A 15574-nucleotide genomic window follows, 5' to 3' on the forward strand; every position below is an offset into this window, starting at 1 on the left:
CTCCAGCTCCATCCTCGTTAAGCTGGCTAACGAGTCTTCGGGCAGGTTTCCGGCCCTGCCGACCGATGAGCCTTCGGGCAGGTTCCCAGCACCGCCGGCAGATGAGGTTTTTCGTTTAAATTTAGACCTACAGTAGTTCCTCAAATTGCATCTGCAGAATCTCGGTCCCAGTTCTACCTTTGATTTTGATTCCTTTATGGATGATAACATTTGGATCCTGCCCTAAGAGGATTTGTTTTTTAGCAGCAAGGTATCCTTAGCTCTGACATTAGACACATGAAATACAATCTCGGTGACACCAGGACAGAGCTAAAGAGGTCAGTACCTATCCTTTCATCAATACTGTGGTCTATTTCAACCACATTCTTTCTCACTTCTTTCATGTGAATGGTCTCCTGTTCCATAATACTGAAGTCAATCTGTACTCTTAACCATCACCCACAAAGGCAGTAAATATCTAATTCCTCAAAAGCTCTGCCAAAACCAAGATTCAACCAGCAGCTTGAAGATTCATATGACTTGTAGCCTCACCATCCTCTTACTGACATCTAACCTAAGGTGTGTGATTTCCAGCTAAACCAGAGCATCCAATTAACTCAGTGCCCTGATGTCCCTAATATCAATACATGTTCAGCAACTCTGAACATCTTGGGGGTGCAGCCACGTCAGATGTAGGTTGCCTTGGATCACAATGCTCCCCACCAATAACAACATTGCAGTGGTATCACAAAATGCTGGAGTAACTCAGCAGGTCAGGCAGCATCTTGGGGAGAAGGAATGGGTGACGTTTCGGGTCAAGACCCTTCTTCAGACTGATGAAGTAAGTGGTGGTACAGACATTGCAGTGGTGGTATACTTCCTGTTCCTTCTCCATATATATGTATTGCATTCATTTCATCAGGTTCATATATTTAATCAACATCAACCTGTAACCTACCCTGCCATTGATTCCATCTTGTGTTGTAACATTGCTGTGATTTTCACTATGCTCTTGGCATCATCATTCCTTTGGAAGGAACCTTGTGTAATAACCAAAGCCACAGGTTGCTAGAATCATTCAGGAGATGTTTTATCCAGATGAAGCTATCAAGCACTATGTTTCTTCAGCATCGGCAGCACAGTCACTAAAGTGAGCACAGGTGTAAGCCAAATGCATATAACAGGAACTACTGTGTAAAACCAGTTGAATTCTGGCTGTACAGAGGCAACCAAACCTTTCTAAATGACACGTGTAAAACTGCAGTTGCAGCTGCTATTGGGATATTTGTGCCTAAAAGTAAGTGTGTGCTGCCGCCCTGTGGAAATGCATTGTTGCCTCTGGTTAAAGAAGAAAAATATCAGGAAAACAGACAGACATACATGTGTATACCTAGACACCAACATGTGCGTGCACACAAACACATATATACTGATGGACACACAAAAAGATATACCCATGAACACACACATGCACATAGACACACAAGGATATATTTACAATAACGTGTGTGTACACAATACATACACATTCATGCACACACATACACTAAGATACACATTCAAATGTGCACACACATGAAAATACTGAAACATTTGCACATCCACAAAGATATACACATTAACATACACATGAACTGGGACACAGTGGTGCAGCAAGTAGAGCTGCTGTCTTACAGCACTAGTGACCTGGTTCCATCCTGACCTCAGATGCTGTATGGTAGAGTTTGCAGATTCTCCCTGTGACCGCATGGTTTCCTCTGGGTGCTCTGATTTCCTCTCACATCCCAGATATGCAAGTTTGTAGGTTAATTGGTCTCTGTAAATTGCCCCGAGTATGGATGAGAATCTGGGATAACATAGAACTTATGTGAATGGGCGATCAATGGTCAGTGTGGACTCGATGGGCTAAAGGGCTTGTTTCCATGCTGTATCTCAAAATTAAAAACAGGCAGAGAGCAGGCAGTGAGGGATCTACAGACTAGTGAGCCTAACATCAGTAGTGGGAAAGTTGTTGGAGGGAATTCTTAGGGACAGGAACAACCAGCATTTAGATAGGCCTGGGCTGTTTAGGGATAGTCAATGTCACTTTGTGTGTGGGAAATCATGTATCATAAATCTGATAGAGTTTTTTGTCAACAAGAGGATGATTGAGGGCAGGGCAATGGATGTTGTCTATATGGACTTTAGCGAAGCCTTTGACAAGGTGCCCCACGGTAGGCTAGTCTGGAAAATCAGATTGCGTGGAATCGAAGGTGAGATAGTCAAATGGATTCAAAATTGGCTTGGAAGAAGGAATTATAGGATAGTTGAGTAGGAATGTTTTCTGATTGGAGGCCTGTGATCAGTGGAATGCTGTAGGGGTCAATGGTGGGTCTGTTGTTACTTGTTATAAACATTAACGATTTGGATGATAATGCAGATAACAATGTCAGTAAATTTGGGATAACATCAAAATGCTGTAGGTGGTATAGTAGATAGTGAGGAAGTTATCTAAGTTCATCAAAAAAGGGTCTCGACCCGAAAGGTCACCCATTCCTTCTATCCAGAGATGCTGCCTGACCCGCTGAGTTACTCCAGCATTTTGTGATACCATCAAAAAATCTAGATCAGTTAGGAAGATGGGTCAAGAAATTCCAATTGGAATTTAACTCCGACAAGTGTGAGGTACACAGGACTTACACAGTAAATGGTAGAGCCAATCAGAGAGATTTGTGAGTCCACGTGCATGGTTTCCTAAAAGAGGCAAATAAAAGAGGTGAATATTGTGGTGAAGAGGGCGTTTGGCATATTTGCCTTCATCGGTTGGGATATGAGTGCAAAAGCTGGGTCATCACGATGCAGCTATACAAGTTATTGGTGAGACCACACATATGGTTCCAGTCAGCCAGCTATAGGAAAGTTGGAAAGGATGCAAAAGAAATTCACCAGGATGTTAACTGCACTAGAATTATAGGGAGAAGTTGAATATGCTGCAATTTTTCCTTTGGAGCATTGGTGGCTGAGGGATGACCTTATTGTAGTGTACAAGATCACGAGGGGCATGGATATGGTGAACACTCACAGTCTTTTTTTCCAGGACAGAGGATTTAAAAATCAGAGTGGAGAGATTTAAGGATCTCAAGAACATTATTTTCTCTCAGAAGGATAAAGAATGGGTTGACTGGGGCTTGTATTCACTGGAATTTAGAAGGATGAGAGGGAATCTTATAGAAACATATAAAATTCTTAAGGGATTGGACAGGCTAGATGCAGGAAAAATGTTCCCAATGTTGGGGGAGTCCAGAACCAGGGGTCACAGTTTAAGAATAAGGGGTAGGCCATTTAGGACTGAGATTAGGAAAAACTTTTTCACCCAGAGAGTTGTGAATCTGTGGAATTCTCTGCCACAGAAGGTAGTGGAGGCCAATTCACTGGATGTTTTCAAGAGAGAGTTATATTTAGCTCTTAGGGCTAACAGAATCAAGGGATATGGGGAAAAAGCAGGAACGGGGTACTGATTTTGGATGATCGCACATGATCATATTGAATGGCAGTGCTGGCTCGAAGGGCCAAATGGCCTACTCCTGCACCTATTTTCTATGTTTCTATAAAGTATATAACAGAGCCGTTATGTCCTTCAGAATCGGTACAGGCAGTTCCAAGTTATGTAGGGGTCTGTTCCTGAGAACCTTTGGTAAGTCAGAAACATCCGCTTTCTGCAACTACCAGCATTGCGCTCCACAAACTCTTGCTATAATTCTTTTATTTAATTGAAAAATCACCCTTGCACAATCCATAATTAAACTAGCGGAATGCATACTTTATCCAGTCATTAATAAATCCTATGAAACATTTTATTATTATTATTATTGCTAGCTTGAAAAATGCTTTAAAACTGTACCAGAGAATTTGCGTCGTCAGATTTACATAGACCAGGTCATTTGTAACCCAGTAGGCTAGAGGCACGAGCATATAATCTAGGTTGACACTCAAGCACAATAGAATCAGAGGTGTCATCTTCCGGATGAGATACTAAACCACCTATCCCCGCAGGATGGGTGGGCAGTACAGAGATGAGGTTAAATTACTGGCTCCCTTTGATATTCCTTCTCAGCTTTGGGAAGATGCCTGATTTTCAAAGTGTTCTGATAGCAACAGTGTGATGAATGGAAATGAAACATCCTCCATTCCACAAAGCCCCACATCAAGTCTCTTCTTCACTCTGTGGGAATCCCTAAACCTCATCGATCTTCGAGTCAATGCCCTTAAAGCACATAGTGTACAACCTTACAAGCAAACTGCTTGAAAAGTGCTTTCAGCTCCCAGAATTAGAACCTTTGACCCGACCTATCATTTGTAATTCAATCGTACCCAATTCACTCGTAATATGATATAATCATATGGTTTGTAAACTATATCAAAACAATCAAATAAACCAAGACTCGGAGCACAGTGAAAGATTCAGCATATTCTGTGCTCAGAGTCTTTTATAGGATTCTCAGTGACTCTTCCTTAGGTTATTGCTGGTGCCTGGCTAGTCTTTTTTAGTCAAGCAGGACCAATTGTTTGATTATTTATTGAGTTATTTCATGCATTTGTGAAGCAATTGTAATAAATGAATTAGGTCAGGTAACCCAATTGCTTCTCAGATATAAAGCAGCAACTTGTAATAATGTTTCAAACATAATAAAACATACCGAGCCATTAAACGAGATAATAGAAGAGAGACACGGAGAGATTTAAAGGGGAGATTGCAAAATACCTCATCAGGTGAGGATGTTGCTGCCAATAGCTAGCAGAAATAAATGGGGGTCAAATAAGAGATTATAATAGACAATAGACAATAGGTGCAGGAGTAGGCCATTCAACCCTTCGAGCCAGCACCGCCATTCAATGCGATCATGGCTGATCACTCTCAATCAGTACCCCGTTCCTGCCTTCTCCCCATACCCCCTCACTCCGCTATCCTTAAGAGCTCTATCCAGCTCTCTCTTGAAAGCATCCAACGAACTGGCCTCCACTGCCTTCTGAGGCAGAGAATTCCACACCTTCACCACTCTATGACTGAAAAAGTTCTTCCTCATCTCCGTTCTAAATGGCCTACCCCTTATTCTTAAACTGTGGCCCCTTGTTCTGGACTCCCCCAACATTGGGAACATGTTTCCTGCCTCTAATGTGTCCAATCCCCTAATTATCTTATATGTTTCAATAAGATCCCCCTCATCCTTCTAAATTCCAGTGTATACAAGCCCAATCGCTCCAGCCTTTCAACATACGACAGTCCCGCCATTCCGGGAATTAACCTAGTGAACCTATGCTGCACGCCCTCCATAGCAAGAATATCCTTCCTCAAATTTGGAGACCAAAACTGCACACAGTACTCCAGGTGCGATCTCACCAGGGCCCGGTACAACTGTAGAAGGACCTCTTTGCTCCTATACTCAACTCCTCTTGTTATGAAGGCCAACATTCCATTGGCTTTCTTCACTGCCTGCTGTACCTGCATGCTTCCTTTCATTGACTGATGCACTAGGACACCCAGATCTCGTTGAACTCCCCCTCCTCCTAATAATTTTGGAATGAGCGCATTAACGGAACTTCCACAACATTCCAGGGCAGAGAATTCCAAGGATTCATCACTCTCCGAATGAAGACGTTTTCTATGTCAGTCCTAAATGGCCTACCCCTTATTTCTGAACCCTGATTCTAGATTCAAGGGCAAACATCCATCCTGCATCAAAAACATTGAGCCCTGTAAATGTGATCACCTCTTATTCCTCGAGAGATTAGAGGTCAAATATACTCAGTCTCCCAACATATCTCAAATCCATCATCCAGGAATCAGTTTAGTAAATCTTTGAGGTGCGTTTTTTCTGTCCATTTTTAGGTAAGGAGTCTAAAACTGACCAGAATACTGCAGATGTAGTCTGACCTAGGCCTTGCAGAATTGCACTGAGACATCTTTGCAATCTGCACTCAACATTCTTTCACAATGTATGCCAATATATAATCTTCCTTCTTAATTACTTACTGCATTTGCATGTTAGCTTTCATTGACATTTATGCAAGAATACCCAGGTGCCTCTGAACCTCACCAATTTACAATCTCTCACCATTTAAAAAATACTCTGCTTTGGTGTTTTCTGCAGCTCATATTTTTCCATATTGTAATCTATTTGTGTCCCATCAATGTTCTCATGCATCTATGTCCCCTTGAAGCATCTTTAAAGCTTCCTCTCCACCACCTGGTTTTGGATTATCAACAGACTTGGAGGCATGACATTTGGTCCCCTTCAGCTAATCACTAGAGCAGATTGTGAATAGTCGATCTCTTGCGCTTCACTTGTCACAGCCTGCAGACCTTTCTATTCAGTCATTGCTTAATGTTCATTGAGCAATTCTCAATCCATTTCAATAGATTAAACTGAATTCTATGCACTCTAACCACGTGGACCAATCTCCTCTGTGGACCTTACTTAAAGCTATCTGAAACTCTAAATATACCACATACATTGCTTGCCCCTTAACCAGTCACAAACTAAAACAATGCCACCACATTAATCAAACATGACTTGCCATCTATAAATCCACGCTGATTCTGCTCAATCCTATTTATCCTTATGTTCTTATGACTCTGAGGCATGGTGTGAGAAATAAGGAAATGAGGGAAGTAACAAGATGATGAGGGAAAGATGGATTTTCATTTAGACAGGATGCCACAAAGAACATTCGAACCAATGTATTAGACCATAAATCTAATTACTGTGCAATATAGAAGACAAAGGAAAAGGACAAAAAAAAAAGCGTGAGATAAGGTTAAAAATGATATACATTTTTATTTCAGAAAAACATTGAAAATAATAATTTGCCATCATAAATTTTAACGGTAAGCTAAAAGGCTTGATTTTTTTCCCCCAAGAATGTGCCAATGAATAGAATAGTTGAGATTAAATAGCACCAATACATTTAAAGGGAAAATGATACAAAGGATAAAGGAAAAGATAAAAATGTTCATTGTGGAGAGGTAGGAGAGTTATGTGTCTGAGCCAAATGGTGGTATTCTGCACACTAAATCTTATGTAACTAATTTTGAGTGGAATTCATGAAATAATAAATTTTAAAATGTGATAAGGTATTGAAACTAATTTCACTGAGACAAATATTGCAAACAAAAGTCTAAAAGTGATGATTATATCTTTGTTTTTCAGACTTCATTGTTACAGTTTTTTATCTCCACATTTGATAGACCCCAATTGGTATTATATACGTCAACATGGGAGGAATATTGTCCTTATCATATCATTGCCTGTTCTGAAAAAGAGTGTTTTGGTCTTGCGAATGTCAATAACCAACAAATTAAATATGATCCATACAGGTGTTTTAATTGGCAGTCCCCTTAATCTCCTGAAGACATTTGTGCATACTTGTTGGAACAGGCATCTTGTGGTTTTAAAACTTTCCAGCCATAGAGCTGCTGGAAATGCAGACCAGCAGTGAGAACTAGACCTGGTAAATAGCAAGACCTTGGTAAATGGCAAGAAATACAGTCCACCTTTGGAAATAACAAAAATAAACAGATGAAGGACTGTGCAGACTGAATTAAAGGATGCAGACAAATGAAAGATTGAAGTGAATTGACTGCATTTTCCAGGGCAGGTCCTGGAGGAAGATATGGTACAGTACATGCATGGTGGCACACTGGTAGAGATGCTGCCTTACAGCACCAGAGACCCGTTCAATTCTGATTATGGGTGCTGTCTGTACGGAGTTTGGACGTTCTCCCCGTGACCGTGTTGGTTTTCCCCAGGACAAATCTTGATGCTAAGAATATAAGGGCCGCAGAGGAAAGAGAACGATGTGAAAATCACCCATGATTTATTGAACACTGGAGCATGTTTCTGTTCCTTATACACTTCCTTTTTTTGTGGCTTGTTATGATCATGCAGTACAGAAATAAAGAATCAACAGCCAGTTTTAAATCTCTCCCACTTTTACTTTCTATTCGAGCAAACACAAATAAAAATGGGTATAAGGAGCCATATAAGGTGCCATCTTGTTACTTTCTATATATGCAACTGCACCAGATCTATGCACTCATGTCTGGTAACTGAACTGACAAAAGTGTCCGATACTAAACTAAAATGAAGTAAAATGGTACATGATGACCATGGTACAGATATAAATGAAAGAATTTTGGTCACAAAGGACAATCTGAAAGCTCTCTTCCCTTGTTCATAAAAATCAAGCAGTATCCTTGTGTAGTGTTTTTCTGTGGTAAGCATTTCCTGACACTCACCATACGGAGCCTGATAAAGACATGACAAAGCACTCAGATACATGAAAGATGGGCATTTATTGAGTACACAAAAAACTGGAGGACAGACTGCATGACTCAGTCCAAGCAGCTTCAATAAACCAAAGAAATTTATCCAGTGATTGGTAATAAAATCCAACAGTTGAGCAGAAATATTTGAATCTCTTAACATCATTATTAAGCATTTTGTTACCAACAGGAATACTCCCCTGATAACTCTACAATGAACTTTCTTTGATGACAGGAAACCATTGTCCAGCAAGTTAGCACAGATCCTGCACAAGATGCCTGGGTGCTGCTAGAGTTGACTTGGCCATTATTTTCATTCCACTGCAGGACTCTCCTTAGCAACCCAAGGAATTGCGGATTTTTTCAGTCAAGATAAGCTTGCCTATCAAATATGAGAACCAGATCATCGTCCATCATAACTTTGTCCAAAAGGATAATTGATTTTTTCAAGAATTTTTCAAGTCACTGGCAGAATTTCTGCTTTGCGCTATAATTCTTTTCAGATCATCTCTAAATTAGGATGACAATACATCTTAACCATATTCTGGCTCCTTGATCTCTGAAATCAGTCCTGTCTCAGCTGTTGCAGTTTTAGACAAAAAAGTGACAACATTGTCAAGAGATTCAAACACAGAAAATCCTTCCACTGCAGAATGATACGACTCCTTTGAAGGCAGAATCAAATGAACACAGTTGCAGGCACACAGGATCACAGTCCTCTCCGAGAAGTGGTGTCACCATAATATAGCCTTTTAATTTGTTTGTTAAACTGAACATAATTCACTGGAGCCAAATAAAAGATTGGCAGAATATGTGGTGAAACCAGTAGTTTGGACGGAATGCAGATGACATTGTTTTAATGATCCATGATATACTCCAGTCCCTATTTTGATTATTGACATTGACAGAACTGAATAACAAATATATTACAAAGCAGTCTGTAAATACAATTAGATGAAACATATCGCTGCTATAACAGCTGTTTCTCTCAACTCAAAAGATGAGACAATAAAAGATGAAATATAAATACACATGTCAACTGGAGCAAAACACAATACATTACAAGCAACAGTTAAGGAAAAACACACAGAAGGCAAACAGGGTTAAATACAGGACAATGGGCTTGGAATGTGAAGGTAGAGAATTAAATAACAATTATAATTGCATTAACATTAATAAATTAATAAAAAGTTCATCGCAATCAAGTCTAAAGTTATTTACCATCTTAATGGTAAATCACTACAATGAGAGAATTAAAAACTTAGATGGTGTAGAGGATAATAATACCATGCAAAATGGAGGTTTATGAATATTCAGAGATAAAAATTACCTATTTTATATCATCCAGGTTATTATAATCATCCTCTCTGAATGTTTCAAAACATGCGTTATTTTTCATACAGCACGTTAGTGGAGACCGTGTCTTCACACTGAGCTCCACTTTATGCAACATCTTTCATGAGTACGGTTGTTTCCATTTTCTATAATCTTCTCTGAACTTCAAACAGTGAGAATGAACTAAAGGAACCCAACTGTAGTACTGCTGACCAGCAAAGGAGGAACTGAAAGAGGTCACTTGAAGATATTCCAATACTCTGAAAGACTGCATCAAATGCCAACTAACATTAGTTGAACAGGAAAACAATCCAGCCATTGGTCAGGTCCACTTTTTCCATTTTCCAACATAATGCAGGATTAATACTGATCTGCTGGTAGTTTCCACATCATCATCAATCACCTGCATTGACAAGAAGCTTGGTATATTGATTTGTTGGTTTTAACACTTCTCAGTAATTACAGATTAGAGAGAGTGTGAATAGCGGATAAGCAGCCGAAGCCAGGGTGGAAGTTTATTCAAGGCTGTATCCTCTTTTTCCTCAGGTAGGCATTAGTAATTTGGTTCATGAGGACCAATGCCAACAGAACAGGGCAGCTAATGGCCAAATACCAGCTAACACCAGCCACTATCCCTGTGAACCATGCTGAACACATGCCCAAAAGCAGACTGGTGCAGCCCAGCAGGTAGCCAACAAGTCCAGAGGTGGCGTGATACGATTTCAGTTTGGCCAGGGACCATTTCCTCATTAGTTTGGGATACAACAGAGTCGCCCCACCGGCAGACTGCAGGCAAGTGTACAGGACAGTAGCCAACCCAACCAGACCGTGCCAGCTGGTAAAATGTGGTTTGTCGTTCATATATTTGTTATAACTGATAATGGCCAAGCCTACGATGGCACAAACAGTGGCCAGCCCCTGCAACACCCAGTGGGTTCGAACTTTGACTTTCCTCGAGTAGGACAAAATAAGGGAACTCTCTGGAGAGAATAGCAGAATAGCTTGAGTCATAATGAAGGAAAACTAGGGGGGAAAAAAGAAGCATGGTTATATTTCTGCATTTCATAAAATGACATCCTACTTCCCTGACTCTGCTGTCCTAAAATTCTCGATTACTTTCTGAAAGAGAAAGCTGAACAATTTGGCTCACCTTTCCTTTTTGACTTGCTCTGCTCAGTTTTATCCCCACCACATCTGCCTGATGTTCTAATCCAGGGCTCTAATGCCGCTGCTGCTCCATCTGCTGTTCATCTTCAATACATTTGTCTCCATCGTGACCATTCCGTGCCATCTCTTCACTCTCATCAACATTTCCTTTTTCTAGGCTTTCCCTATGCTAAGAAAATTGATATCCTTATTTTTGTAGCCAATGCCCTTCTTGAAGATAATAAAGCCGCGGTTTTCTCCCACATTATCTGGTCACAGTTACTGTCACTAATGAAAGTTGCTGCATAATCATCTCCCCAGTGATCTTGATGCTTTGATTACCTCACTTTATAGATAGAGTGGCTGTGGAGAGGGTGTTTCCACTTGTGGGAGACTCCGGGACCAGAGGTCATAGCCTCAGAATAAAAGGATGTACCTTTAAAAGGAGATGAGGATGAATTTCTTTAATCAGAGGGTGGTGATTCTGTGAAACTCAATGCCACGGAAGACTGTGGAGCCCGTCAGTTGATATTTTTAAGGCAGAAATTGACAGATTCTTAATTAGTTCAGGTGTCAGGGGTTATGGGAAGAAGGCAGGAGAATAGGGTTGAGATGGAAAGATAGATCAGCCATGATTGAATGACGGAATAGACTTGATGGGCCAAATGGCCTAATTCTGCTCAAACTTATGAACTTTATAACTCTTATTTTTGAATGCACTTGTTATTGTTTTGAACACCTCTGACAGTACTTTACACGCACTGGAATTGAACATGCCTAAAATGATGTCATTACAAGATTACAAGGCAGCACAGTGGCGCAACGGTAGAGTTGCTGTCTTACAGAGCCAGAGATTCAGGTTCGATCCTGACTACAGGTGCTGTCTGTATGAAGTTTGTACGTTCTCCCTGTAATCGCGTGGGTTTTCCCCAAATGCTCCAGTTTCCTCCCACACTCTAAAGACATACCAGTTTGTAGGTTAATCGGTTTCAGTAAAGATTGTAAATTGTCCCTAGTGTGTAGGATAGTGCTAGGGTATCGCTGGTCGGCGTGGACTCAGTGGGCCGAAGGGCCTACTCACACTGGGCCTATTTTCACACTGTACCTCTAAACTAAACTGTCCTGTAATTTATCTTCTTTTCCCATCGGCTCAGAGGATCCCCATACTCCGTGTTCCTTCTCTCCAGAGATGCTGCCTGTCCCGCTGAGTTACTCCAGCATTTTGTGTCTATTTTCCTTTAGTTCATCTTCTACTTTTTCTCTACATAATAATCTTTTCAAAACCTCCAGTTCCACACTTTCCCTGCAGATGAATCTGCTCTGTATTTCATTAGGATGTAGACAAAAGGGACTGTTGTGCTGGTTTACAAAAAAAGACAGAAAGTGTTACAGTGGGTCAGACAGCATTTCTAGAGAACATGGATAGATTACAATAGACAATAGGTGCAGGATTAGGCCATTCGGCCCTTCGAGCCAGCACCACCATTCAATGTGATGATGGCTGATCATTCTCAATCAGTACCCCGTTCCTACCTTCTCCCCATACCCCTGAATCCGCTATCCTTAAGAGCTCTATCTAGCTCTCTCTTGAATGCATTCAAAGAGTTGGCCTCCACTGCCTTCTGAGGCAGAGAATTCCACAGATTTACAACTCTGAGTGAAAAAGTTTAGAGGCAGGAACATGTTTCCTGCCTCTAACGTGTCCAACCCTTTAATAATCTTATATGTTTCAATAAGATCCCCTCTCATCCTTCTAAATCCCAGTGTATACAAGCCTAGTCGCTCCAGTCTTTCAACATTCAACAGTCCCGCCATTCCGGGAATTAACCTAGTAAACCTACGCTGCACGCCCTCAATAACAAGAATATCCTTCCTCAAATTTGGAGACCAAAACTGCACACAGTACTCCAGATGCAGTCTCACTAGGGCCCTGTACAACTGCAGAAGGACCTCTTTGCTCCTATACTCAACTCCTCTTGTTATGAAGGCCAACATTCCATTGGCTTTCTTCACTGCCTGCTGTACCTGCATGCTTCCTTTCAGTGACTGATGCACTAGGACACCCAGATCTCATTGTACGTTCCCTTTTCCTAACTTGACACCATTCAGATAATAATCTGCCTTCCTATTCTTACCACCAAAGTGGATAACCTCACACTTATCCACATTAAACTGCATCTGCCATGCATCCGCCCACTCACACAACCTGTCCAAGTCACCCTGCAACCTCATAGCATCTTCCTCATAGTTCACACTACTACACACTGAGGAAGAACTTTTTCAGTCAGAGAGTGGTGAAGGTGTGGAATTCTCTGCCTCAGAAGGCAGTGGAGGCCAGTTCGTTGGATGCTTTCAAGAGAGAGCTGGATAGAGCTCTTAAGGATAGCGGAGTGAGGGGGTATGGGGAGAAGGCAGGAATGGGGTACTGATTGAGAGTGATCAGCCATGATCGCATTGAATGGCGGTGCTGGCTCGAAGGGCTGAATGGCCTACTCCTGCACCTATTGTCTATTGTCACCCAGCTTTGTAGCATCTGCACATTTGCTAATGGTACTTTTAATCCCTTCATCCAAGTCATTAATGTATAATAAGTCATTAATGACTTCATCCAAGCCATTAATGTATTACATTTAGGATCATGATCTGAAGAAGGGTCCTGACCTGAAACAACATCTATCCATGTTCTTCAGAGATGCTGCCCTACCCGCTAAATTACTCCAGCACTTTGTGTATGCATTTCATCAACTTTCTTTCAAACAATGCTCTTAGTACACACAATATGTGAGGAAATCTTCTGTGTCTGGTAGTTCTGCTCTCTTTCCCCTCCCACTTAGATGGAATAGTTCTCCTGGTCCTCACCTTTCACCCCACTTGCCTCCGCACCCAACACATCATTCCCTGACATTTCTCCCACCTCCGACATGATCCCACCACCAGTCACATCTTCCCATCCCTTCCGCCTTCCGCAGAGACTGCTCCCTTCGTAACTGCTTCGTTCACTCGCCTTTTCCACCCAAAACACCCTTCCCCAAGTACTTTCCCCTGTAACCACATGAGATGTTACACCTGTTCCTATACCGCCCACACATCCATTCAGGGACTCTGGCAGGCCTTCCAGGTGAGACAGAGGTTCATGTGCACCTCCTCTAACCGTGTGATTTAAGCTCTGGATGAAGAATCTTTCCTGAGTTCAGGAAATATGGGAAGGTGGAAAGATTGTATGAAAAGAATAGTGGCAAATCTTGCAAATGAAAAAAAGTGATCCAAAGGGCAGTCTCCAATGAAAATCGCCAAAGACAATATACAACTGCAAATTACTTACTGAGAGAGCCATCAGGAAAGGATGCCAAGAAAATAGACCTGGAACAAAAAGTAAATATATCAGTTCTTATCTCAGATGAAGTACAATGAAACATTCATCATCACACTGGGCCACCAGCACCTCATAGATCACAAGCCACATCATACTCCTGCTGGCTGTTGTCAGATGAACTATATTTTTTAATTTTCTCCTTCCTGGAGCCACAGGATGCCAAAGGAGAATGAAGTTCAATAGGAGAGATTCATCACAGAATAGAGCAAGAGGGTTATGCACCATTACACCACTAATTTTGATGACATCTGCAAACATGCCAAACACATTGCCATACAAGTTGTTAAGATATATTATCCAGTGGACCCACCACTGATCACTGCAGCACACCAATGGTCTCAAGCCTCTAATCTTAAAAACAACCATTCTCTGCCTGCTATCATCAAGCCAATTTTGTATCTAATTGGCTAGCTCCCATTGATCCCACCTGAACTAACCTTATGGCCAACCAACAATGTTGTCAAAGGCCTTGCTAAAGTCCATGGAGGCAACATCCACCATCCTGCCCTTGTCAATCCTCTTGGTCACCTCTTCAAAATGCTTAATCAGATTTGTGAGACATGACTTTCCCATGCATTAAGCCATGCTGACTCTCCCTATTCAGCACTTGCCTTTCCAAATGCAGGTGGATCCTGTCTCTCAGAATCCCCTCCAGTAACTTTCACGCTCACCAATATGTAGATCCCTGACTTGTGGATTCAGTGCAAAAAAGGCATGTGATACACTGATTTTTTCCAAATATACACGAGAATGATTAACCATAAGCATAATGAACTGAGAATATCTGAAAACAATTATCATGTAATGGTAATGATTTAATGCCCCCACAATATGTGCGGAAACTCTGACCTGGAAAGGAAACCAAATGCTGGATGCAAATTTCTTCATGTTTTTAATCAACACGTCATGCAATAGTATAAGAAAATAACTGCAGATGCTGGTACAAATCGATTTATTCACAAAATGCTGGAGTAACTCAGCAGGTCAGGCAGCATCTCAGGAGAGAAGGAATGGGAGAGCATCTATAAAAGTCATTGTATCTTTAGTAGAGATTGTGGAATTTATGCAGTTCATCCCCTAAAGTTAGTAACAATCCATTTTACAGCATGGGCTGGAGACCTTTAGTCTCCATTATTAAACTAGTATACGTATCATGCTGAAACAGGATCACATATAAAGGTTACACCTGATATCTCTGGTGACCAATGCACACATAGAGTCATTGTGTCGGAAGGAACTGCAAATGCTGGTTTAAACCGAAGACTGACACAAAAAGCTTGAGTAACTCAGCGGGACAGGGGGTCGAGACCCTTCTTCAGACTGAAACAGACTTTTCATTCTGAAGGGTCTCGACCTAAAACGTCACCCATTCTTCCTTCTCTCCAGAGATGCTGCCTGTCCCGGTGAGTTACTCCAGCTTTTTGTTTCACAGAGAGTCG

At 41.4% G+C, this 15574-nt stretch overlaps 1 pseudogene; it reads right to left on the reverse strand.

The window, feature by feature from the left end:
• Positions 1–10135: 10135 nt before the first annotated feature.
• Positions 10136–13685, reverse strand: LOC144601556 (transmembrane reductase CYB561D2 pseudogene; annotated as a pseudogene).
• Positions 13686–15574: the final 1889 nt, after the last annotated feature.

Source organism: Rhinoraja longicauda, chromosome 17 (genome assembly GCF_053455715.1).
Source record: "Rhinoraja longicauda isolate Sanriku21f chromosome 17, sRhiLon1.1, whole genome shotgun sequence".
In the NCBI taxonomy this organism is placed as follows: domain Eukaryota; kingdom Metazoa; phylum Chordata; class Chondrichthyes; order Rajiformes; family Arhynchobatidae; genus Rhinoraja; species Rhinoraja longicauda.